Genomic DNA, 26,737 nt, shown 5'->3' with positions numbered 1-26,737 from the left:
TACTGGCCTTCAACCCGTTGCCAGCGATGTGGAAGTCGTAGGATACTCTTAGCAGTGCCAGTTGTGTTGACAGTTCGAGCGGCGCGGTCTATTGCCCGACGAATTTGTAGCAGCTTGGAAGGGAATGCCGTGAAGCGTTTCCTTCAGTTTAGAAATCGAGTTGAACTCACGACGGCTTAATTCAGGGGAGTGCAGTAGGTGGTATAGCACTTAGCAGCCCCATTAGTCAAAAAAATCAGTAACAGCATGCACTGTACGTGCTTGTACATTGTCCTGCAAAATGATGGCCAGGTCCTGCAGAAAGTGTCATCACTTCTGTCTCTAAGCGGGTCGTAGGCTGTGTTCCAAAAACGAACAGCATAGAGACAGAAGTGATGACACTTACTGCAGGACCTGGCGATCATTTTGCAGGACAATTCTCAAGCACGTAAAGTGCAAGCTGTTACTGATTTGTTTAACTGATGGGGCTGCTAAGTGCTATGCCACCTACTGCGCTCCCCTGAATTAAGCTCTCGTGAGCTCAACTCGATTTCGAAAATGAAGGAAACACTTCACTGCATTCGCTTCAGACCTGCTACAAACTCGTCGGGCAATAGACCGCACCGCACGAACTGTCGACAAAACTGGCACTGCTAAGAGTATCCTACGACTTCCACATCGCTGGCAACGGGTTGTACACAATGCTGGTGACTACTTTGAAGGCCAGTAAAGCTTCGAAACACGTAAATATGTTGTAAGAGCTGTTAATAAATAGTTGCCACTATTAACGTTCCAACCCTCGTATAAAATTCCAGTCCTATCTTCATACGTAGTATTGCAGAAGCGATAAAACAGTGAACTAAGGTAGTGTATTCGGCGTTTACTTTCAAGACAGAACCCAAGAAAATAAAGCTGCCACTATTAAAGTTCCAGCCCTCGTATTTTCTATGCCCGAGCATTTCCTTATGTTTATCTTGATTTTAGAAAGATCTTTTTGCTGCCGGCAATATATTTAAGAATAATAAAGACTTTCTAAGACGTCTGTCTATTCTCAGAAACTGCGTGTCATGGTAGGATTAGGCACCACAAAATTTCAGTGGATACTCTCATTTTGTAGACCGCTACCGCACGCAAAAGTCGCTCTCTCGGTTTTCCAGCTACATTGATGAACCGATTCATTACCGCGGTGACACCCGAACGCTAGGGCAGACTGCACGCCAGTAATTGGTCTGATGCAGTAGCAGATTCCGGCCGGGAGAGTGGCAGCTGACCGACTGACTGCTGGGAAACTGACATTACAATCTCCACGATGAAGAACAGAGTTATATACACGCGGCGAAATGGGAGAACGTCATTTTATAAGCGGTAGCACAATACTGAAGTCGAAAACGTGGTTCAGTAACGAAACAAAACTCTCTTTGGGCAGCGGTGGTGCAATTACTTCTGGTTGCACGGCTGTTATCGGTGGATAAGCTACACGACACACTACGGAAGAAGAAAGTTAAGTGTTAACACACCAGATTGTCGTCGTTGCGGCTGACAGCGATATGAAACGTGAACGCAAATGTGTTTGACGTATGGAAGGTAAAAATCAGTTTTTCTTGTTAGCAATTTGCTATATATTCTTCGTTAGCTCTTGATTCGTACCACGAGGTGGTGGTGGTAAGACCTTACGGGACCGGACTGCTGGGGTCATCGGTCCCTAGGCTTACACACTAAGTAAACTAATGTAAACTAATTTACGCTAAGGACAACACACACACCCATGCCCGAGGGAGGATTCGAACCTCGGACAGGGAGAGCCGCGCGAACCGTGACGACGCGTCCCAGACCGCGCGGTTACCGCGAGGTCCTTTTTTACAACACTTTCTATTGTAGTTATCATTGCGTACTTTCCGACTGATTTTTCAATTATTCTAATTTTCCGTCTTTTCTCCATGTGTGCATTATGTGGTGCATTAGTGATCATGTGGTGCACAGACGTGACAGGTATTATTACACTACTGGCCAGTAAAATTGCTACACCACGAAGATGACGTGCTACAAACGCGAAATTTAACCGACAGGAAGAAGATGCTGTGATATGCAAATGATTAGGTTTCCAGAGCATTCACACAAGGTTGGCACCGGTGGCGACTCCTACAACGTGCTGACATGAGGAAAGTTTCCAACTGATTTCTCATACACAAACAGCGGCTGACCGCCGTTGCCTGGTGAAACGTTGTTGTGATGCCCCGTGTAAGGAGGAGAAATGCGTACTATCACCTGTCTGACTTGGATAATGGCCGGATTGTAGCCTATCGCGATTGCGGTTTATCGTATCGTGAAATTGCTGCTCGCGTTAGTCGAGATCCAATGACTGTTAGCAGAATATGGAATCGGTTTGTTCAAGAGGGTAATACGGAACGCCGTGCTGGACCCCAACGGCCTCGTATCTCTAGCAGTCGACATGACAGGCATCTTATCCTCATGACTGTAACGGATCGTGCAGCCACGTCTCGGTCACTTAGTGTACAGATGGGGACGTTTGCAATACAACAACCATCTGCACGAACATTTCGACGACGTTTGCAGCAGCATGGAATATCAGCTCGGAGACCTTGGCTGCGGTTAGCCTTGACGCCGCATCAAGACAGGAGCGCCTGCGATGGTGTACTCAACGACGAACCTGGGTACACGAATGGCAAAACGTCATTTTTTCGGATGAATCCAGGTTCTGTTTACAGCATCATGATGATCGCATCCGTGTTTGGCGTCATCGCGGTGAACGCACACTGGAAGCGTGTATTCGTCATCGCCATACTGGCGTATCACCCGACGTGATGTTATGGGGTGCCATTGGTTACACGTCTCGGTCACCTCTTGTTCGCTTTGACGGCACTTTGAACAGTGGACGTTACATTTCAGATGTGTTACGACCCGTGCCTCTACCCTTCATTCGATCGCTGCGAAACCCTACATTTCAGCAGTATAATGCATGACCCCATGTTGCAGGTTCGTACGGGCCTTTCTGGATACAGAAAATGTTCGAGTGTTGCCCTGGACAGCACATTCTCACTAACTGAGAACGTCTGGTCAATGTTGGCCGAACAACTGGCTTGTCACAACACGCCAGTCACTACTCTTGATGAACTGTGGTATCGTGTTGAAGGTGCATGGGCAGCTGTACGTGTACACACCATACAAGCTCTGTTTGTCTGAATGCCAGAGGTGGTTGTTCTGGGTACTGGTTTCTCAGGATCTATGCACCCAAATTGCGTGAAAATGTAATCACATGTCAGTTCTAGTATTGTGTATTTGTCTAATGAATACCGGTTTATCACCTGCATTTCTTCTTGGTGTAGCAATTTTAATGGCCAATAGTGTATTTCCGAACCATCAGTTAAATAGAAAGTAAGTCATGGGCGTGAAATTTTGAAACGAATTATTTATAGAAGAATGAGAAGAAAACTGGTAGAAGCCGTCGTCGAGTAAACTCAGTTTGGGCTTCGTGGAAATGTAGGGACACACGAGGCACTATCACGGGACACAGAAGGAATATCTACGTTTACAGCATCCGCAGATTAGAATACACTCTCTGTAATTCTGGGGGTTGCAGGGATAAAATACAAGGATAAAAAGATTATGTGACTGTGATTACAAGTGTCAAATAACATTAAAGGAAAGCAGTGTTTAGCATAGCACATTATTCAGCGTTATTACACTCTCAGTGAGATTAATGTGACCAGCTCTTAAAAGCCTGAATAATCACCTTTATACTGTTCCGAGAGGTACAGGATGAGGGTGGATGAGGTTCTGAATGGTACCAACAGCGATATGGAACCATGCGGAAGCCAGTGAGGTGGCCAGCTGCGTTAGGCTTCTCGGCTAAGGATCCGTGTTTCTCGAAACTCACAAGTTCACTGTGAGGTGTGTGACACGTTGCATTTTCCTGTTGGTAGACGCCATCGTGACGACGAAAAACAAACCAGACGGTCCCCAAGAATGGATGCTTAAATGTGTTGATCAGTTGCGCCTTTCAGAACCATGAGATCGCGCAGGGAATGCCACCAAAACATTTCCCAGGCCATTAGGCTTTCCGAGGATTGTGCAAGGCGTCGTTTGATTTCAGACATTTCAGATCGATGCACCGTGAAACGTGATTGATCTGGAAAGGTCACCTCTCGCCGTTCAGTGGGCGTCCAGTTGCCGTAGCGGCGTGCAGATGCCAGCCACCGTCGCCGACGAGCATGGTGCGTGAACCGGGCGCCTGCTGACGGCGCCTACACACAGCGACGTGCGCTGATTGGTCGTAGCGGTCGCTGTTGGTAGCCCCTTGTTTCATCTTGACTGCCAGTTAAGACACCCGGACACCTCTGTCATCGATGGCCCGTGATGCATCACACTTGCTTTGCCGGCTTTGCTACGCTTGGTGTACTTTAACCGCTGCGGCCCCCAAACAGCCGTTTTGGAAATGCTACCACCCTTGGCCCGATAGCCAGTGATCATGCCCTTTTGGACATCCAGCAAATAGTTCCGCTTCTGTATTACAACGACTGCACTGTTTTCCACTTCCCCTTCAACACCTTTTATACAGGGTATTACAAAAAGGTACGACCAAACTCTCAGGAAACATACCTCACACACAAATGAAGAAAAGACGTAATGTGGACATGTGTCCGGAAACGCTTAGTTTCCATGTTAGAGTTCATTTTAGTTTCGTCCTTCCAACGTCATCAAATTGTAAATTTTCACAATCAACATGTGTGGGCTGACCAAAATCCCCACACAATTGTGCAATCACGTCATCAACACAGATTTTCTGTGAACGTTTGGGCAGGCATTGTTGGTGATGTCTTGATTGGGCCCCATGTTCTTACACCTACGCTCAATGGAGCACATTATCATCATGATTTCATACGGGATACACAACCTCTGCTGTTAGAACATGTGCCTTTACAAGTACGACACAACATGTGGTTCACGCACGATGGAGCTCCAGCACATTTCAGTCGAAGTGTTCGTACGCTTCTCAACAACAGACTCGGTGACCGATGGATTGGTAGAGGCGGACCAATTCCATGGCTTCCACGCTCTCCTGACCTCAACCCTCTAGATTTTCATTTATGGGGGCATTTGAAAGCTCTTGTCTACGCAACCCCGGTACCAAATGTAGAGACTCTTCGTGCTCGTATTGTAGACGGATGTGATACAATACGCCATTCTCCAGATCTACATCAGCGCATCAGGGATTCCATGCGACGGAGGGTGGATGAATGTATCTTCCCTAACGGAGGACATTTTGAACATTCCCTGTAACAAAGTGTTTGAAGTCACGCTAGTACGCTCTGTTACTGTGTGTTTCCATTCCATTATTAACGTGATTTGAAGAGAAGTAATAAAATGAGCTCTAACATGGAAAGTAAGCGTTTCTGGACACATGTCCACATAACATATTTTCTTTCTTTGTGTGTGAGGAATGCTTCCTCAAAGTTTGGCCATACCTTTTTGTAACACCCTGTATATCCTCCACTGCCAGTGCCGCCATCTGCCGTCTGTGAATGGTATCGCAGGCTGAAGTCAAATATACGTGGTGATCACTTTAGCATGACTTGTCCGTGAATCTCTTGCAGTGATGTGCGCGGTATTAAGAATGTATCTTGCCCTGTGCTCTTGCACTGGGTCAGCCAACCGTAATATCAAATCATATATTCACACTCCCTATGAATCTAAAGAAATTTTATTAATTCTTGCCCAGTTTGTTTCCTACTTCAAATAAAATCTTGTTTTGATAATAATACTATAGGCTACAGTCAAACTTTCATGCCGCTACTTTTCTAGTAATACGATTCAAAGGATAATAATATTTCTACTTAGAAATTAGTCTGAAACTATGGTTAGAACATCAATTTTTAGAAATCGCTCATGTAGGACTTTTTAAAATTTTTGTCTTCATTAACTTACTGGCGTAAAACAAACTATTTCTAAATTACAGATGGGCATACGTGAAGTTCCGCGAGTGTTTTGTGCTTTTGTGAAATGCTAGTGAAAACTAAACACATCAAAATAGGTTTTACATCACTACAGTTCTCAGAACTCCTGAAGATAGACTTTGACTGTGGATATTGTATCAAAGACACAGTCCCTCTGATTGTTCACAGATGTCATTAAAGCCACCCAAAGATGCAAATAACCATGTATGAGCAGCGCCCATTAGACGGAGGGGATCCGAAAGCCGATCAGTTCCAGTAATTCCACCAGGAAGGAGGTACAAGACTCGTGTTGTCTGTAGTTCAACCATGCCTAGAAAGGTCAATACCGCGGTTCGATCGCGTCCGCATTGTTACTTTGTACCAGGAAGGGCTCTCAACAAGGTAAATGTCCAGGCGTCTCGGAGTGAACCAAAACGATATTGTTCGGACATGGAAGAGATACAGAGAGACAGGAACTGTCGAGGAAATGCCTAGATCAGGCCGCCCAGGGTCTACTACTGCAGTGTATGACCGCTATCTAAGGATTATACACTCCTGGAAATTGAAATAAGAACACCGTGTATTCATTGTCCCAGGAAGGGAAAACTTTATTGACACACTCCTGGGGTCAGATACATCACATGATCACACTGACAGAACCACAGGCACATAGACACAGGCAACAGAGCATGCACAATGTCGGCACTAGTACAGTGTATATCCACCTTTCGCAGCATGCAGGCTGCTATTCACCCATGGAGACGATCGTAGAGATGCTGGATGTAGTCCTGTGGAACGGCTTGCCACGCCATTTCCACCTGGCGTCTCAGTTGGACCAGCGTTCGTGCTGGACGTGCAGACCGCGTGAGACGACGCTTCATTCAGTCCCAAACATGCTCAATGGGGGACAGATCCGGAGATCTTGCTGTCCACGGTAGTTGACTTACACCTTCTAGAGCACGTTGGGTGGCACGGGATACATGCGGACGTGCATTGTCCTGTTGGAACAGCAAGTTCCCTTGCCGGTCTAGGAATGGTAGAACGATGGGTTCGATGACGGTTTGGATGTACCGTGCACTGTTCAGTGTCCCCTCGACGATCACCAGAGGTGTACGGCCAGTGTAGGAGATCGCTCCCCACACCATGATGCCGGGTGTTGGCCCTGTGTGCCTCGGTCGTATGCAGTCCTGATTGTGGCGCTCACCTGCACGGTGCCAAACACGCATACGACCATCATTGGCACCAAGGTAGAAGCGACTCTCATCGTTGAAGACGACACGTCTCCATTCGTCCCTCCATTCACGCCTGTCGCGACACCACTGGAGGCGGGCTGCACGATGTTGGGGCGTGAGCGGAAGACGGCCTAACGGTGTGCGGGACCGTAGCCCAGCTTCATGGAGACGGTTGCGAATGGTCCTCGCCGATACCCCAGGAGCAACAGTGTCCCTAATTTGCTGGGAAGTGGCGGTGCGGTCCCCTACGGCACTGCGTAGGATACTACGGTCTTGGCGTGCATCCGTGCGTCGCTGCGGTCCGGTCCCAGGTCGACGGGCACATGCACCTTCCGCCGACCACTGGCGTCAACATCGATGTACTGTGGAGACCTCACGCCCCACGTGGTGAGCAATTCGGCGATACGTCCACCCGGCCTCCCGCATGCCCACTATACGCCCTCTCTCAAAGTCCGTCAACTGCACATACGGTTCACGTCCACGCTGTCGCGGCATGCTACCAGTGTTAAAGACTGCGATGGAGCTCCGTATGCCACGGCAAACTGGCTGACACTGACGGCGGCGGTGCACAAATGCTGCGCAGCTAGCGCCATTCGACGGCCACCACCGCGGTTCCTGGTGTGTCCGCTGTGCCGTGCGTGTGATCATTGCTTGTACAGCCCTCTCGCAGTGTCCGGAGCAAGTATGGTGGGTCTGACACACCGGTGTCAATGTGTTCTTTTTTCCATTTCCAGGAGTGTAGCTCGAGGGGACCCTGACAGCAACGCCACCATTTTGAGTCATGCAGCCGCAGGACGTCGTGTTACGACCCAAACTGTGCACAAGAGGCTGCGCGATACGCAATGTAACTCCCGATTTCCATGACGACGTGCATCTTTGCAACCACGACACCATGCAGCGCGGTATAGATGGGCCCAACAACATGCCCAATGGACCGCTCAAGTTTCTCTTCACGGATGAGTGTCCCATATGCCTTTAACCAGACAATCGTCGGAGACGTGTTTCGAGGCAACCCGGTCAGGCTGAACGCCTTAGACACACTGTCCAGGAAGTACAGCAAGGTGGAGGTTCCCTGATATGGTAGATACCGTAACAGCTGTACGATAAGTGAATGCCATCCTCCGACCGACAGGCTGGCCGCGGTGGTCTCGCGGTTCTAGGCGCGCAGTCCTAAACCGTGCGACTGCTACGGTCGCAGGTTCGAATCCTGTCTCGGGCATGGATGTGTGTGATGTCCTTAGGTTAGTTAGGTTGAAGTAGTTCTAAGTTCTAGGGACTAATGACCACAGCAGTTGAGACCCATAGTGATCAGAGCCATTTTTTGAACCGACCGACAGTGGAACCATATTGGCAGCATACTGGCAAGTCATTCGTCTTCATGGACGACAATTCACCCCCCCGCCGAGCACATCTTGTGAATGACTTCCTTTACGACAACGACATCACTCGACTAGAGTGGCCAGCATGTTGTCCAGACATGAACCCTATCGCACATGCCTGGGATAGATTGAAAAGGGCTGTTTATGGACGACGTGACTCACCAACTACTCTGAGGGATCTACGCCGAATCGCCGTTGAGGAATGGGACAATCTGGGCCAACAGTGCCTTGATGAACTTGTGGTTAGTATGCCACCTCGAATACAAGCATGCACCAAAACAAGAGGACGTTCTACGGGGTATTATTGGAACCGGTATGTACAGAAATGTGGACCACAACGTCTGAAGGTCTCGCTGTATGGTGGTACAACATGCAATGGCTGGTTTTCATGAGCAATAAAAAGGGTGGAAATGATGTTTATGTTGATCTCCATTCCAATATTCTTTACGGGTTCCGGAACTCGCGGAACCCAGGTGAAGCAAAACTTTTTTATGTATGTATAAACAAAGTAAAAATTAGTGAAAATGGTATTTTTGAGTGGTAATTATGCCTTTTAACGATTGTGGTCATGGACATTCAATTAGAGAAGGAGTATATTCATAAGTACGCTAATACAAAATTTTACATGCGAGGTGCATTCTATCCGCATTGTAACACTGAAACTACTGGAAATGTACGATGTGCCTGGAATTTTCTAAAATGTAAGTGACGAAAGAGTCAACTCAGACTTTCATGTCAAACAAATGATTTATTTTCTTCCACTACATTTCAAACACAATGATTCTGAAGATGTTTTATTTACATTTCGATTTCGATTGCAAACACTCAAATCGAAGAAATGTTTTGTTTCATTTGGATTGCTGTGACAGCATTACTTCGTCACTGCAATGCTTTATCATACACGACCAGCAAACACTCACTACCACTGCGATTTACTTATTGTCATTGCTGAAGCAAGCCTTGCCGGAAACTGGAAGCGTTTAAAGTTGAATGGCACGTCGATTGGAATCATTGAGAAACATGAAATAGAAACGTCTTCTCCTTTGTACTTTCCTTTAAGAATTGGTGCATCGATGACGTTGCTCATCAGTTTCTTCATTGGAAGCCTGGTGCCATTAAAAGACGTGGTTCACTGATACATCGCAATATTATGGTTATCGATCCGACTTTCTTTTAGATCTTGTGAAGCGGCAATCCGAGCTATTCCAGCGAGTTTAAAAATTCGGTTGCATAGTTGGCTGGTAACCGAATCCGATTTGACATCAATATATTTCGGAGCCGATATAGCTCATTCGCTCAACCAAACATGATTTGTTTTTAAATTGGGAGTCATGTTTGGGAACACCTCTCGGATGAGTTCGGTATACTAGCAAAAATCAATGGCGAATGTAATGCAGCTGTTCGTAATGTAAACTGACATTAAATGAACTTCAGACCTTTTTACGTCAGTAGATAGGAGGATACCGAACACATGATATTTTCTTAAGAACTTGGGGATACCGTCATCGAGCTGGAGTTACACAGCCTCTTGCTCTGGAAGTATTAGTCGGTGTTTGTTCATCGCTGTTTTTCATCGACTAAAACAGTGTCTATTCTTATGGAGCGAAGAGGATGGACATCAAGGAGCCTGCAGAAGTAGGTGGACTGAATTTTTTACACCGACATTACGCTGAGGTGACAAAAGTCATGGGAGTTCTAATATCGTGTCGGATCTCGTCCCGCTCGGCGTAGTGCAGCAATTCCATGTGTCACAGCCTTAACAAGTGGTTGGAAGTCCCCTGCAGGAATATTGAGCCATGCTGCCGCTACAGCCGTCCATAATTGCGGAAGTGTTGCCGGTACGGGATTTTGTGTAATAACTGACCTCTCGATTAGGTCCCATAAATGGTCATTGACATTCACGTTGGGGGATCTAGGTGCACAAATGATTCACTCTAACTGTCCAGAATGTTCTTCAAATAACTCGCAAACAATTGAGGACCCGAGACATGGTGCATTGTCATACATAAAATATCCACCGTTTTCTGGGAACATAAAATCCACGAATGGCTGCAAATGGTCTCTAAGTAGTCAAACATAAACAATTCCAATCAATGATCGGTTCAGCTGGACAAGAGGACGCAGTTCATTCCGTGTAAACACAGCCCACACCATTATTTAGCCGCCACCACCACCATGCACAGTGCTTTGTTGACAACTTGGGTCCATGGGTACGTCGGGTCTGCGCCACATTCGAACCCCGTCACCAGCTGTTGCCAACTGAGTTCGGGACTCGTCTAGCCAGGCCACGGTTTTCCTGCCGCCTCGGTTCCAGCTGACACGGTCACGACCCCTGGGGAGGCGCAGTAGGCGATGTCGTGTGGTTAGCTAAGGCATTCGCGTTGTTCGTCTGCTGCCGTTGTCCATTAGCGCCAAATTTCGCTGCACTGCTTTAACGGATACGTTCGTCGTAAGTCCCACATTGATTTCTGCGGGTATTTCACATGGTGTTGCTTGCCTGTTAGCACTGGCAACTCCACTCAGATGGTTTTGCTCTGGGTGGTTAAGTGAAGGCCGTCGGCGACTGCATTATTCGGGGTGAGAGCTGACTGAAATGTGGTATTCTTGACACGCTCTTCACATTGTGGATCTCGGAATATTGAATTCCCTAACGATTTCCGGAATGGAATACGCCATGCCTGGAGCTCCAACTGCCATTCCGCGTTCAAAAACTGTTAATTGCCGTCTGGCGGCCATAATCGCGTCGAAAATCTTTTCATAAGAATCACCTGAGTACAACTGACAGCTCTATCAATACACCGCCCTTTTATATCTTCTGTAGACGATGCTGCCGCCATCTGTATATATGGATGTCACCGTCCCATAATATTTATCACCTCGGTGTAAAACGTGGACTTTTTTGGCCCACCTGTTGTCAGAAGTAAGTGTAGGAGAGTAAAAGGAGTGTAACCTCCCCCTCCTCGCTCACAAATGGTTACTTGTACGTATTTATTACTAGACAGGCATAAGACGATATCAATTTTGGTCTCGATTCTTTGTAGTCTCATTCTGCCTGGTGCAGAAAATCGAATCACCAGTTTTCACGAGCATTAGGAAATGAATATGGTGGAGTGTGGCATAAAGATGTATACAGTGTGATATAGGGAGTTTTCGGTTGGTTCAGGGAGCGTGCACGGATATCCGAAGTAGTTAAGGCGATCGCTCGCGATAAATGGGAAATCCAAGTTCGAGTCCCGGTGCCGAACATACTTTCAAATGTCACTAATAGGGAGTACCAATATACCTAATACAGCTCATGCTAAACAATTCTCAGATACCGAAAAAATTTCAAATTATTTCGTACATCTATGGATAGTCAACAAGGCCTGTCCTCTCAGACGTCAACTAGATTTGTTTTAGGATATACTCCAAGTAAACAGCGGCGTTACTACCACGTTTCTGTGGGGAATATTCGAGGAATCGTCGGCGATACTCTCACTTTCAACGAAGCTTTAGCAGTGACTGATACGAGGTGAGTCGCTTCTCTTACGTAATCGCCAGTTTAGTCACGTATCTCACCCGATATGCGCAAGTTTTTACTCTGACGACTCAGAATATTACGACCACTGTCCACCACTGTGCTGAATGCCACCTGATGGCGTTATGAGCACGTGACGAGATAAAGGAAGTACATAGCCCGCCCAGAGACTAAGGAGGAATCACTCTAGCAACGATACGACCAACATATGGGGATATCCACTGACATCCTCGATTCTGACAGTGGGTGGATGGTTACATTTCACGCTCGGGAATGGGCATCCAGGCGACGGCGAAGTTGGTCAGCTGTTCGCATCTTGCTGTCGTGGGGGTACATGCGGAGTTGCTGTAGAACGGTGCAACCAAGAGTACGTGACGAAATGTTGGACGTTAACGCCTCATCACGAACGTGGAAGTCGGAGGCATGACCGCTCTGTAAGGCATTATAGGCTGCGATTTGCTATCTACAGTGCTGGAGTAGACGGTTCAGCTCACGTGACTGAACGTGCAGGGACGTTAACACTTGCCCAGCGCGTTCAGGTATTGACCCAATAGTTAGCTACGATTGCAGTTATGATCAATATTGGACATTGGATCGAAGGAAACGTGACACCTGCTCGTACTATCCACGGTACTAGTCACAACAAGTGGATGGTCGTGTCCGAATACGCCGTCATCCAAGCCTACCGCTGCTCGAAACCTGCGCCGCGCAACAGACGCACGCCGGCATTTCGCTACACTATGGAAGACATCCGTCTGGGCTACCGTGGGGAGTGTGGTAGTAATCGAAGGTGCAGTGGTAGCTGTGGACTGATGATGATGAGTTCCCATACTTCGAGAAGCGTAGCGGACGATGCGGGAGACCCGCACCGCTGTACTAGCAAAGTCCTAGCGGAGGTGCTTTGCCGCTGACTTCCTCCGACCATTATGGCGATGAACGATGATGTTGAGGTCAACACAACAACACCAAGTCATCTCGAGGCAGGGAAAACCCCTGACCCCGCCGGGAATCGAACCCGTGCGTGGGAAGTGAAAACGCTACCCCAAGACCAAGAACTGCGGACACCTGTGGACTAGGTGAGTTTTATTGATGTAATTCCCGACGGCGACAGCATCTTCCATCACGATAACTATCAGTGTCACAAGCCCATAATGGTGCTACAGTGGTTTCAGGATCATGGCAGTAAACTCGATGGAACATGTTATGGACGCTATCCGGTGCCTGCTCTGCTCCCAAAAACAAACGACGCGTAATTTACGAGAATCGCGTAATCTGTGCTTTGATACACTCTAAGATAGAAAAAAGCGACGCATCACGAAGGAATTATCCGAATGGGGCTCACATCGGTAGATGTGATGCATATGTACAGACAAAGAAATGATTAATATTTCAGAAAAATTGAGTAATTCATACGAGAGGAAGGGCTCCACAAATCGAGAAAGTCAATAACGCGTTGGTTCACCTCTGACCCATATGCAAGCAGTTATTCTGGTTGGCATTGATTGATAGAGTTGTTGGATGCCTTACCGACGTGTACCGTGCCAAGTTCTCTCCAATTGGCGTGTTAAATCGTCAAAATACCAAGCCGATTTTTTTTTCTCTGTTGGGGAGAGATCGGGCGACCTTTTTGGCCAACATAGAGTTTGGCAAGCACCAAGACAAGCAGTTGAAATACTCGCCGATTGAGTTGTGGCCTAATCTTGCTGAAATGGAAACGTAGGATTGATTGCCATTAAGGACAAGAGAAGGAGACGTAGAATACAATAAAACGGCAGTACAGACCAATATTCCTGGTTGTCGGTCTGGCTGGCGGGTGACAGTTAGGTTCATTTGATAGTAGCACCTCTATGTTTGTCATCCGCAGCACTTTTATAGCACAGCGGTAAGTCGAGGTTTTTCTACGCTGCGTTTTCTTGTCCCGGGCTTACATTTCATCTACATCTAACTACATCCTCATCCATACTCCGCAAGCCACCTGACGGTGTGTGGCGGATGGTACCTCGAATACCTCTATCGGTTCTCCCTTCTATTCCAGTCTCGTATTGTTCGTGGAAAGAAAGATTGTCGGTATGCCTCTGTGTGGCTCTAATCTCTCTGATTTTTATCCTCGTGGTCTCTTCGCGAGATATACGTTGGAGGAAGCAATATACTGCTTGACTCCTCGGTGAAGGTATGTTCTCGAATCTTCAACAAAAGCCCGTACCGAGCTACTGAGCGTCTCTCTTGCAAAGTCTTCCACTGGAGTTTATCTATCGTCTCCGTAACGCTTTCGCGATTACTAAATGATCCTGTAACGAACCGCGCTGCTTTCCGTTGCATCTTCTCCACCTCTTCTATCAACCCTATCTGGTACGGATCCCACACCTGTGAGCAGTACTCAAGCACTGGGCGAACAAGTGTACTGGAACGTACTTCCGACACACGGCGAGAGTTTCTGCTGCTTGTCTTCATGCTTGGGAAACCCTACAGCGGCCAGCAAGATCTCTGGATCTCTCCACAGCTTAGGAAGTTTGGAGCATTATGGGCAGGGCCGCTGACCATCTTGGGGTTCTGAGGGTCTAACGTGCCAGGTGGGCAGAATTTGGCACGCTACCTCTCAGCAGCACATCCAGCATCTGTGTCAGTCAGTGCCAAGACTAACAATTGGTCGCTTAAGGGCCAGAATTGGACCAAAGCGTTACTGACTTGCTCAATTTATGAAGCTCTTTATCTTGAGCAAAAGCATTTATTTTATCCTGGAATTGTATTAATTTGTTTGCCTGTGCATGTACATCACATCTACCGTTTTCCGTTCCATTCGGATAATTCCTTCCTGATGCGTCGTTTTTTGTGTTATAGTCTGTTTGGCCACATTTCACCGGGAACTTAGCAAGGACTTGTCGAATCCATGCCATGAAGATCGACGTCGTACTGTGTTCCAAATGTGAACTAACAAACCGTTAAGCAGGTGATCATAATGCTTTGGTCCATCAATGTATTTCGTTAACTAACAGTGTGATAAAATACTGAAGACTGTTGAAAACTTTAAGAGACTTAGCATCAACCTGGGAGCCAATATCTGCTGCCTTCTACTTCCAGATATTGGGAACTAAACCTGTGTTACTTAAGACGGCCGTTCATGCAACCTGAACAGGTTCTTATTGAGGTGACGTTCACTGCCTGAAAAAGTCTTAATATATGGGTTTCACATTTCTGAAACTTACTTGTCGTCAACTTTTGTAATTCTGTTAGTGTGTGTACGGCTATCTCTCCTGTGGCCTTTACTGGAAAGAATGCCGCATGCTGCCTTCTTCGAGGATATCTGTGTGAGCTTTTTCTCAAGCTGGAGGTAGGAGGTAGGGAAGGGCCTGCCTTTGCAATATATTCGTGTCTACTAAAAAATTACAGTGGACATAGCGTCGTTCAGATTTGTAACAGCTTTAATTAAATGACTATAAATAGCACCCAAACTTTTTGCGATAGTCGTGAACAACTTTCTCGAAAGTTCTCACAGATTTTCACTCAGATTTCATGTCATACAATCGAGCAAACACCTCTTCCTGACGGTCAACCAAATGCAAATCTATCACCGAAATACGTACTCCAAATCAGTGTCGTGTAAACTGCCATTTTAAAAACTAGTGTGTTATTCACTTCATTCCATCTTCGAGCAGTTTGTTAGAATGACGAAATAAATCTATAATTTAAGAGAAGGCATTAACGAACTGCAGGGACTAGACGGCGGATGACTGAGTAGAAAGGACAACGCGGCAACGCGAAGTCAAGACGCAGCGCGGAAATGTGTCCACCCCCGTGGCGTCTTCCAGTGGCCCTTTGATCTGTGACCGCAAAACAGGAGTCACCCAGCTGGTGTAACATCGTATCAAAGCTGGCGGGCACTGCAAGCGGGCGCGCTCAACAGGTTTCGACGCCTTCGCCTCGAGTTCAACGCCTTTTGCGTAACACTGGCCTGAAGGACGACCGACTTCTGAGTCCACTTGGAGATTAGAGGATGAGCTTCCGACCACCATTTACATTTTCATCTGCCCTATTACTCCTGATCGCTACTCATGGAAAATACTCCCTTATGATGGGGCAAACACAAAACTGTGTTTTGAATGTTTTTTTGATGGAATTACTATTTACTGCAACTGCCACCCTGTCATTGATGTGGGTTCACCAGAGAGCCCCATTCCTGGTTGGATATCGCCACGTATCGCACGTGTCTTCATACTTGTACCGACAACATTACAGTTCACCAATACTGTGTGCCAGACCGAGACTCGAACTCGGGACCTTTGCCTTTCGCGGGCAAGTGCTCTACCAACTGAGCTATCTAAGCACGACTCACGCCCCGTCCTCACAGCTTTACTTCTGCTAGTACCTCGTCTCCTACCTTCCAAACTCTCCTGCGAACCATGCAGAACTAGCAATCCTGAAAGAAAGGATATTGCGGAGACATGGCTTAGCCACAGCCTGGGGGATGTTTCTAGAATGAAATTTTCACTCTACAGCGGAGTGTGCGCTGATATGAAACTTCGTGGCAGAATGAAACTGTGTGCCGGACGGAGACTCGAACTCGGGACCTTTGCCTTTCGTGGGCATGTGCCAGGAAGTTTCATATCATCTCAGTTACGGGGCACATTTCCTGTCGAATATCCTCAACATTGATATGGTACAGAATTATAGAACGCATTCTGAGCTCAAATATAATAAATGTCTTCTGTTCACACATAGGAGGGGATTTAGAAAGCATCACTCGTGCGAAACTCAGCTTGCCTTTTTCTCACATGATATCCTATACATCGTGGTTGGAAGGCAAGAGGCAGATTCCATATTTATAGGAGGAAAGAAGCGTCTGCCCAATGCAGACTGTTGATAAAGGTCCAAGCACACAGATATGTGAGTGTCTCGAAGCCTTCGTAAGTAATAGAAAGCAGTACGTTGTCCTCGACGACCAGTGTTCATCAGAGACAGGGGGTATAGTCGGGAGTGCCCCGAGGAAGTGTGACGGGAGTGGTCTTATTCGCTACATACGTAAATGGTTTGGCGGACAGGGAGAACATCAATTAACAGCTGTTTCATGACGATGGTGTGGCGTACGGGAACGTGCCATCTTTGAGTGGTAGGGTACACGGGATAGGGGGCTAGAAGATGACTCAAACAGGATTTCGAATTTGTGAATGTTAGTGGGTGTAGAAAAATTTATGTTAATGCGGATGAGAAGGAAAAACAATCCTGTAACTTTCGAATATGCCGCATTAGTAACGTTCTGCTTGACAAAGTCACATCGATTAAATAACCATGCGTAACGTTGCAAATCGATATGAAATGGAATGAGCGCGTCAGGTTGGTGATCGGGAACGAGAATGATGGACTTCGTCTTATTGAGAGAATTTTGGGAGAGTGTAGCTCATTTATGAAAGAGGCGGCGTATAGGACGCCAGTGTGACCTATTCTTGAGTACTACTGGAGTGTTTGGGACCCCATCAGGTCGGATTAAAGGACGACATTGAAGCAATTCAGAGACGTGCTGCTAGGTTCGCTAACAGTAGGTTTGTGAACTCAAATGCGAATCGTAGGAGGGAAAACGACGCTCTTTTCTCGAGTTACTCTAAGACATTTGAGGCCGATTGCAGATCGATTCTCTCCTGACAACGTGAGAACCTCGCAGATAAGGTGAGAGAAATTAGGACTCGTACAGAGGCTTACAGACAGTCTTTCCCCTCGCTCTCTTTGCGAGTAGAACAGGATAGGAAATGACTATTAGTGGTACATGGCACCGTCCGCCATGTCTTGCGGAGTATGTGTGTAGACATAAACGTAGAAACGCTTCATTCTCTCCCTTCTCTGATTTCCCACAATCCATGATTCACTAATATTCAGTGATGTGCTGTCCGCCCACGGTAGCTGAGTGGTGCCGGCACGGTAACTCAGCGTGTTCGGTCAGAAAGTTAGCTGCTCTCTCTAATAAAAAAACTGAGTGAACGGATCAACGAAGAGCCTGAAAGGGTGTCATCGGACGTCCGCCCCGCACGAATTCAACGAACAGTATAGAACAAAATGAGATTAAATAAAAAAAAGGTCAGCGCTACAGAATGTCAATCCTAAGGGCCCGGGTTCGATTCCCGGCTGGGTCGGTGATTTTCTTCGCTCAGGGACTGGGTGTTGTCTTGTTCTAAGCATCATCATTCCATCCCCATCGACTTGCACCCGGCGAACAGTCTCCCCACGACCTTTACAACTTTTAGTGCCGTACTCCAAAGGTACATGATGTGAAATTTCTTCCCCAAAGCTGTGACTACGCCGTCAGTGAAATAGTTCCGAGACTGGATATTAGATCGAACCTTCGAATTACCTTTTTAAAATCTTCTAGCTTCCCTGTCGCGTTCTCACTTCTGAAATTCAACGCTCAGACTCGTTGTGTGTTACCATTTCGTTGGTTGTTCAGTCTTCATGGTTACATACTCCCTTATAACCCCCTTCCATAGATATGATTAGGGAACTCATTCGAAATTTTTTGGCAATGGAAATATCATCATGATATTTCTCAGTTACGGGGCACATTTCCTGTGGATGCACACTGTGTGTCTTTAATGCAGGGATTTCCATTGCCTCTTGCACCTCTCCACGCTACTCTATCCTGTGCGAGCCCCTAGATCTCCGAGTAACTACTGCAACATACATCCTTCTTAATCTGCGTACGTAACTTATCTCTTAGTGTCCCTCGACGATTTTTACCCTCCACGCTGCCCTCCATACTAAATTGGTGATACCTTGATGTGATAGAACGTGTCCTACCAACCGATCCCTCCTCTTAGATTGTTCCACAAATTCCTCTTCACTCCAATCATATTCAGTACCTCCTCATTAGTTACGTAATCTACCCATCTAATCTTCAGCATTCTTCTGTAGCGCCAATTTCTAAAGGTTATATTAAATTCTTGTGTAAACTGGTTACTGTCTATGTTTGTCTTCTGTACATGGCTACACTCCATACAAATACTTTCAGAAGAGGTATTCTGACACTCAACTCTATACTCGATATTACCAAATTTCTCTTCTCCAGAAACGCTTTCCTTGCCATAGCCAGTCAACATTTTATATCCTAACAACTTCGGCCATCATCGTTATTTCGTTGCCCAAAAAGCAAAATTCATCTACTACTTTAAGTGTCTCATTTTCCAATCGAATTCCCACTGTCGGCAGCACTCATTAATTAGTGTGATTAAAGAGCCAGTTATGTTCAAAAGTAGGACATCTCTGAATTCGTGCTTTCTGTGTATTAATAGATCGTTTCCTTCGAGATATAATGTTGGAATATAGTGAATGTTCTAATTCTTTCTGTAAATCGATACCAATGATTTACGTCTGTAATTCGGAGGATTACTTCTATTTTCTTTCTTTTATACTTATGCGACCTACGCTACTTTCCATTTAACATTCCAGTCCTGGCATATCTAGGTGCAACTCCCGCAAGAATCGACACAGTTCTGCCTAAGGAAGGTATCAGACCCACATTTGACCATTTGTACAAATGAGGAATCTCGTAGACCGTGTGAAAGCTTACATCGGATTTCGTATACCTGGACTCTAGTGTGACCTGAACAACTTTCCGGTTAACATCTTTACCTTCTTTGTTTGTTGACTTACTGGAAATTAATTGGGAAACTTAACTAGTTACTTGTATTAACAGCTTTGATTAAACATCTGTGTGTCAGCTACGTTCCGAAGACCCCAGAAACATGTATAGTATTGGATTGTGCATTGTCAACGTACTCTGTGCTCTTACTGGAAATTTGCAATTACGGGATAAGCGTTAAGTTTCGTTTTTGTTCCGACTCACTGTCAGAGCGCTTCCCTGCAGCTATTTTGCTCCCACACTGGATAACAATGGCTTCGCACGGGACTCGTTACACTTTGGCTGACTCGCTGGAAGAGCTTTAGAAGACTACCGTCCGACTGGAAATATACAAGTACGCCCGCTATCGCAGAAGTTATATTACCGAGTTAAGTGAGTTGTAAACGGATGTAGCTTTCTTCTGTGCGTGCTCCATTTTTTTCTTATTTACACAGTCTTACGAGAACGATCTCTGAGTCGTCACAATTTCTACGTACTTTAAAGGTGAAGATTTGATCTAAATGCTTGGGTATGTGTTCCGCCGTAACGATCTGTTGTATGGACGTGAACACTTGTCCTGGGAGAGAACGAACATACCGAATTCGTGGATACATGATGTCACGGACGGTTCGTTCAGTTTAATACGAAAGGTAGACCACACTAAGAGAAACATATTTTAGATAGGTATAGACGGTGTGCAGAAAAAAACGCGTCAAAATTTCCTACAGATACCGGGTGGTTATAGTTAAAGTACAGCTACTTGCGGAAGTTCAGTGTGGGTTATAAACAGTCGTATGGCAGCGAAATTTCGTAGGCATGCTTCTGATACGTTAGTTCCAGTTTTGAGCATCAGGTGAAAACCTGGCACCGTATACTGTTTCGATGATGAAAAGCCATAACGTGAGTGAACAGTAAGGCTACCGAGAAGAGAGACTATGTGTCGTTAGTGAACCTGTTTTATGTGAATGCATTGAGGAAGTATCGCCGACTGCAAGGTTTGAGGAAAGGCCGATGTTATTAAATGGTTTAAAGCAGATGATGACGAAATTATAAATCACGAGTGGGCGAGGTGTGGCACCTGGAAGGGGACGGGGTCCTATCCCGGTGAAAGCTATGGACGAGGTTGCTGTTGCTATGACTGACCATGCAGCAAGGGTCCCGGTAGTGGCAGTGTTCGTTCTGTGTCACGAGAATTGTCCATCCCATCGTTAACAATATGGACAGTTTTGAGATCTGTTTTGCACTGGTAACCGTACAGGATCCGGAAGGTGTTGCAACTGAATCTCATTATCCGCAAAACGTTCTGAATTTGATCTCCTATTTCTGGCACGGATCGAAGTTGATGATATGTGGCCGGGCAGTGTTCTGTGGTGTGGTGAGGCACACTCAACACTGAAGGCTGCAGGGAAGACACAGAAGTGCTGAATTTGGGGCACTGTTAAACCGCGAACGGTGCAGGAAGAGTCATGGCACCCGCCGTATGTGACTGTGTCGTGTGGACTCACAAGCACCTTTATTCTCGGCCCGTTGTTCTTTAAGAGAATACATACAGAGGCCCTGTCAGGTGTACCGAGACATCCACACATTATCGAGCCGTCCATGTATAGCAAGCAATTTCCGGTTTGGAGGAGCGCAACTACACTCCTCGAAATTGAAATAAGAACACCGTGAATTCATTGTCCCAGGAAGGGGAAACTTTATTGACACATTCCTGGGGTCAGATAAATCACATGATCACACTGACAGAACCACAGGCACATAGACACAGGCAACAGAGCATGCACAATGTCGGCACTGGTACAGTGTATATCCACCTTTCGCAGCAATGCAGGCTGCTATTCTCCCATGGAGACGATCGTAGAGATGCTGGATGTAGTCCTGTGGAACGGCTTGCCATGCCATTTCCACCTGGGGCCTCAGTTGGACCAGCGTTCGTGCTGGACGTCCAGACCGCGTGAGACGACGCTTCATCCAGTCCCAAACATGCTCAATGGGGGACAGATCCGGAGATCTTGCTGGTCAGGGTAGTTGACTTACACCTTCTAGAGCACGTTGGGTGGCTAGGGATACATGCGGACGCGCATTGTCCTGTTGGAATAGCAAGTTCCCTTGCCGGTCTAGGAATGGTAGAACGATGGGTTCGATGACGGTTTGGATGTACTGTGCACTATTCAGTGTCCCCTCGACGATCACCAGAGATGTACGGCCAGTTTAGGAGATCGCTCCCCACACCATGATGCCGGGTGTTGGTCGTGTGTGCCTCGGTCGTATGCAGTCCTGATTGTGGCGCTCACCTGCACGGCGCCAAACACGCATACGACCATCATTGGCACCAAGGCAGAAGCGACTCTCATAGCTGAAGACGACACGTCTCCATTCGTCCCTCCATTCACGCCTGTCGCGACACCACTGGAGGCGGGCTGCACGATGTTAGGGCGTGAGCGGAAGACGGCCTAACGGTGTGCGGGACCGTAGCCCAGCTTCATGGAGACGGTTGCGAATGGTCCTCGCCGATACCCCAGGAGCAACAGTGTCCCTAATTTGCTGGGAAGTGGTGGTGCGGTCCCCTACGACACTGCGTAGGATCCTACGGTCTTGGCGTGCATCCGTGCGTCGCTGCGGTCCGGTCTCAGGTCGACGTGCACGTGCACCTTCCGCCGACCACTGGCGACAACATCGATGTACTGTGGAGACCTCACGCCCCACGTGTTGAGCAATTCGGCAGTACGTCCACCCGGCCTCCCGCATGCCCACTATACGCCCTCGCTCAAAGTCCGTCAACTGCACGTAAGGTTCACGTCCACGCTGTCGCGGCATGCTACCAGTGTTAAAGACTGCGATGGAGCTCCGTATGCCACGGCAAACTGGCTGACACTGACGGCGGTGGTGCACAAATGCTGCGCAGCTAGCGCCATTCGACGGCCAACACCGCGGTTCCTGGTGTGTCCGCTGTGCCGTGCGTGTGATCATTGCTTGTACAGCCCTCTCGCAGTGTCCGGAGCAAGTATGGTGGGTCTGACACACCGGTGTCAATGTGTTCTTTTTTCCATTTCCAGGAGTGTATGAGGAAACTACTGTTTCCGTACAGGATGGGCAACACTTCGTGTCGCTCGCCCAATGAAAGATCTGCTTAATGCAACCCTCCACGAACGTGTCATCTCCAGAGGTTTTCCGGATGTACAGTCGACAAGATCATCTGATGTGAATCCATGTGGTTCTTGGCTCTGGGGATATGCAACATCTCTTAGACGTCTGTAATGCTAGTATTGAGTTAATTGTGTAAGGGGCGGTTAGTAATAAAATCAACATTATGGCTTTCTCACTTGTTTGACCTTTCCTGCCCACATCCCTTTCCTTATCCACTACATTTTGAAACATTTCTATGAGTGTTTCTTGCATTCACAACGACTGATTTCCACCTGGTAGTCAGAATCAGAAATATCTTTTCTCAGCGTAAGTTATTTCCGCGTTAACGGACAAGAATATCTACCCGGTAATGTTGGCCAAAACCAGAAGAAAAACGTCTACAACGATATGTCTGGAAACCAATACGTATTGAGATATGGACCGTTTTGCTTCTGAGGAATAATGCATAGTATTCGGTAGTACATATAAAGCAGACAGAATTCACAGGACATGTGGACAGTTGCAAGTCCTCGAAGCAGTCATGGAGGTGGGGCATCAGGATCGCTTCAGAATCTGCGTGTGAGCAGGAATTGTTAGTCACACAGTCATAGGATCATACATGTCGAGAAACGGAATAACAGGTGCTGTCTATCATCGATTTCTGCTCGTTGAATAGTCAGCGCTACTGGAAAACCTCACCCTTGCAGGAAGACGTCTGTGGTTTATGCAGAACGTGACACTTCCCCCCCCCCCCCCCCCCTATCCGCATTTTCTACAGATCGTGCGATCGCTACGTTTCATTGATGATGGACTGGTCGAGGATGTACGGTAGCTCGGCCTCCCCGTTTACAAGCCTAGAATCAGTTAGTTTTCTGGCTATGGGCTTACTTACAGGCGCTAGTGTATGTCCAACACATCTAAAATGTGCAGATCTTGCAGGAGAATGTGACCAATCCGAACGGAGCCAGGTGCATTTGAAAGAGTACATGATGCACTGCAAAGAAAGGCTGAAGGTGGTGCCAGGGCGTATTGTGACCACATTCAGAACTGCTTACATTGCCTGCTTCCACATAACAGTCAGATGTGAGAGAGAATACAATTTGGCCCATTTTTCAATAGGCATTTGTTTCCGGATGTATCATTATAGGAACGTATCTTCTAGTTTTGGCATTTACTATCTCCAGCGCAGTGTGTGACACTTATTTTGAAATAGCTTGTATGGTCGGTGACAGGAACCTGTGATATCAGAAACGGTTATAAGAAAAATAGACGTTCTAGATGGTTGTTTGAGATGGTAAGATTATTTATCGAATTTAAAGGCGTTCACAGCGGCTACCACTAACCTTACGTGTTCACAGAAAGAAATCCAGACACTAACGGAACGAGACGGCAGTCCGTTGTGTATACGATACGTTTATTTTCTGATAATTAACAGTGCTTCCTTTACTAGCTCTGGCACTCTACCTCCGACGAATGAGGTACCTCTCGTCCACCACGGCAGGAAGACTCAGTGTCCAAACATTCCTGTTGCGTGTGATACTCTCCCACTCGGAGAGTCACTCCAACTGAGCAACCGGTGCCAGCAACTGTGCGGTCCTCTCACCTCACAGCATATTTATTATTTACCCAACCTGATGACCCTGTTCTAGATATGTTTGGTTTTGTAATAATATGAACAACCAGTTTTGCAATATGCTTTACGCCTCTTTGTTGGCTACAGCCACTCCATTTTTCTGCCTCTGTAACTTATTGAACCATAAATTTTGTTTTTCTGTGTGTGCGTGTTTTTTTTAATGCGAAAGGTTTATTTTTCAGAGAAATAAAGCGAATCATTGTTTTAAGAGAATAGATTAGATTAGATTTATTATTCATTCCATAGACCCACAAAAGAGGGGATCCTCCTGGGTGTGGAATATGTCAGAAAAACACATTACAAAAATGTAATTAGAAAAACTTGAGTTTCATTCATTCTAATGATCCTCAGTCAATAAACATAAACATTATGGACATGAATTAAAATTAAACTTCTAATATTTACAGGTTTAATATTTACATCTGCTTTCATTAAATCCATCATTCACACAGTAGCTAGTTACTTGGTTATTACAACCAAGTATCGTCAAAAATTAAAGTCAATTATTCATACAATGAGCCTCAGTTAAGAACAGTCAAATTACGTACAAGATTTAAATTTAAACTTCCACTATTCAGAGACTTAAGACTTACACCTGCTTTCCATACATCCATCATTCACAAACTAAGTAGTTACTTGGCTGTTACAACCAAGTATTGTCAAAAATTAAAGTATAATAAATTTTCATTAAAATGGTCTACTGCAGTTGTTGAGAAATTCATGGATGGAAAGGAAGGAGTTGGCCACCAAAAATTCTTTTAAGTTATGTTTAAATTGTGTCTTGTCTAAAACTAAACTCTTAATGGTTGCTGGTAACTTATTGAAAATATTCGTTGCTGAATATTGGATTCCTTTCTGGACAAGAGTAAGTGATTTTAAGTCTTTATGTATATTGTTCTTATTCCTAGTATTGATACTGTGTACTAGCAGTTAGTTGGAAAAAGAGATGTATTATTTGCAACAAACTTCTTTAAGAAATAAATATATTGAGACGCTGTGGTTAGTATGCCCAATTCTTTGAATAGGTTTCGACATGATGTTCTTGGATTTACACTACACGTTACTCTTATTTTACGCTTCAGTACTCTAAAATTTTTTCTCACTGTGTGGAGTTCCCCGAAAATATGATACCATATGACATAATAGAGTGAAAATAAGCAAAATATGCCAGTTTTTTATATTTATATCTCCTGTGTCTGACATCATTCACATTGCAAACACAGACTTGTTTAGCCGCTTTAGCAGTTCGTTAGTATGTCCTCCCAACTGAATTTATTATCAAGTTGTAATCCCAAGAATTTTACACTCTCGACTTCTCCTATTTCCATGTCATCATATTTTATACACACGCTAGAAGGAAATCTCTTGGAAGTTGTGAACTGTATATACTGGACTTTTTCAAGGTTTAATGCCAGTAAATTGGATATGAACCACTTATTAATATCAGTAAAAATTTGATTAGCTGCCGTTTCTAAATTTATATTTGATTTATTATTTATTGCAATATTTGTATCATCTGCAAATAAGACAAACTTGGCATCTGGTAATGTAACAGATGACAGGTCATTAACATACACAAGAAAAAGTAGTGGACCTAGTATGGAAACTTGGGGAACAACCCACGTAATTTCTTCCCAGTCTGTTGATGTCTGATTGCCTACTGCTGAAGTGTTACATAATGACACCCTTTGTTTTCTACTAGTAAGATATGACTGAAACCACTTTGCAGCATTACCAGTGATGCCATAATATTTTAATTTACTTAAAAGTATGCTCTGAATCACACAGTCAAAAGCCTTTGACAGGTCACAGAATATGCCAGTTGCCTCTAATTTATTGTCTTATGAGTTAAGGACATTTTCACTATAAGTGTAAATAGCTTTCTCAATATCAGAATCCTTAAGAAACCCAAACTGTGACTTTGACAATGTGTTATTTTCACTATGATTTGGGAGAGGGGACCAAAGAGCGAGCATCGGTCCCATCTGATTGGGGAAGGATGGGGAAGGAATTTGGCCGTGCCCTTTCAAGCGAACCATCCCGGCATTTGCTTGGAGCGATTTAGGGAACGCAGGTTTGAACAGTCGTCCTCCAGGAGGATAATCCAATGTCCTAACCGCTGCGCCACCTCTCTCGGTCATATGTTTATGTTAAAGCTTTTGTATGTAACATCCAATGACCAGACATGCACTTCGACACGTATTGTGTTATTGTAATTAAAAGACTGATGACCTCAGATGTTAAGTCCCATAGTGCTCAGAGCCATTCGAAACATTTTGTAACTAAAAGGTAAAACCGTTCAAAAGTCACTGATAACTGG

The 26,737-nt window shown here is 45.8% G+C and overlaps 1 protein-coding gene and 1 non-coding gene across 5 annotated transcripts in view; both read right to left on the bottom strand.

The window, feature by feature from the left end:
- Window positions 1-26,737, bottom strand: part of LOC126282023 (prothoracicostatic peptides) — a 558,509-nt gene that overhangs the window by 171,542 nt on the left and 360,230 nt on the right. The window lies entirely within an intron of this gene.
- Trnas-cga (transfer RNA serine (anticodon CGA)) lies at window positions 16,306-16,380 on the bottom strand. The gene has a single exon. It is a non-coding gene; the product is annotated as a tRNA-Ser (tRNA).

The sequence above is a fragment of the Schistocerca gregaria genome, chromosome 7 (genome assembly GCF_023897955.1).
Source record: "Schistocerca gregaria isolate iqSchGreg1 chromosome 7, iqSchGreg1.2, whole genome shotgun sequence".
Lineage (NCBI taxonomy): Eukaryota > Metazoa > Arthropoda > Insecta > Orthoptera > Acrididae > Schistocerca > Schistocerca gregaria.
Note: the sequence above shows the minus strand (reverse complement) of the source record. Positions and strands in the feature narration are given on the sequence as shown.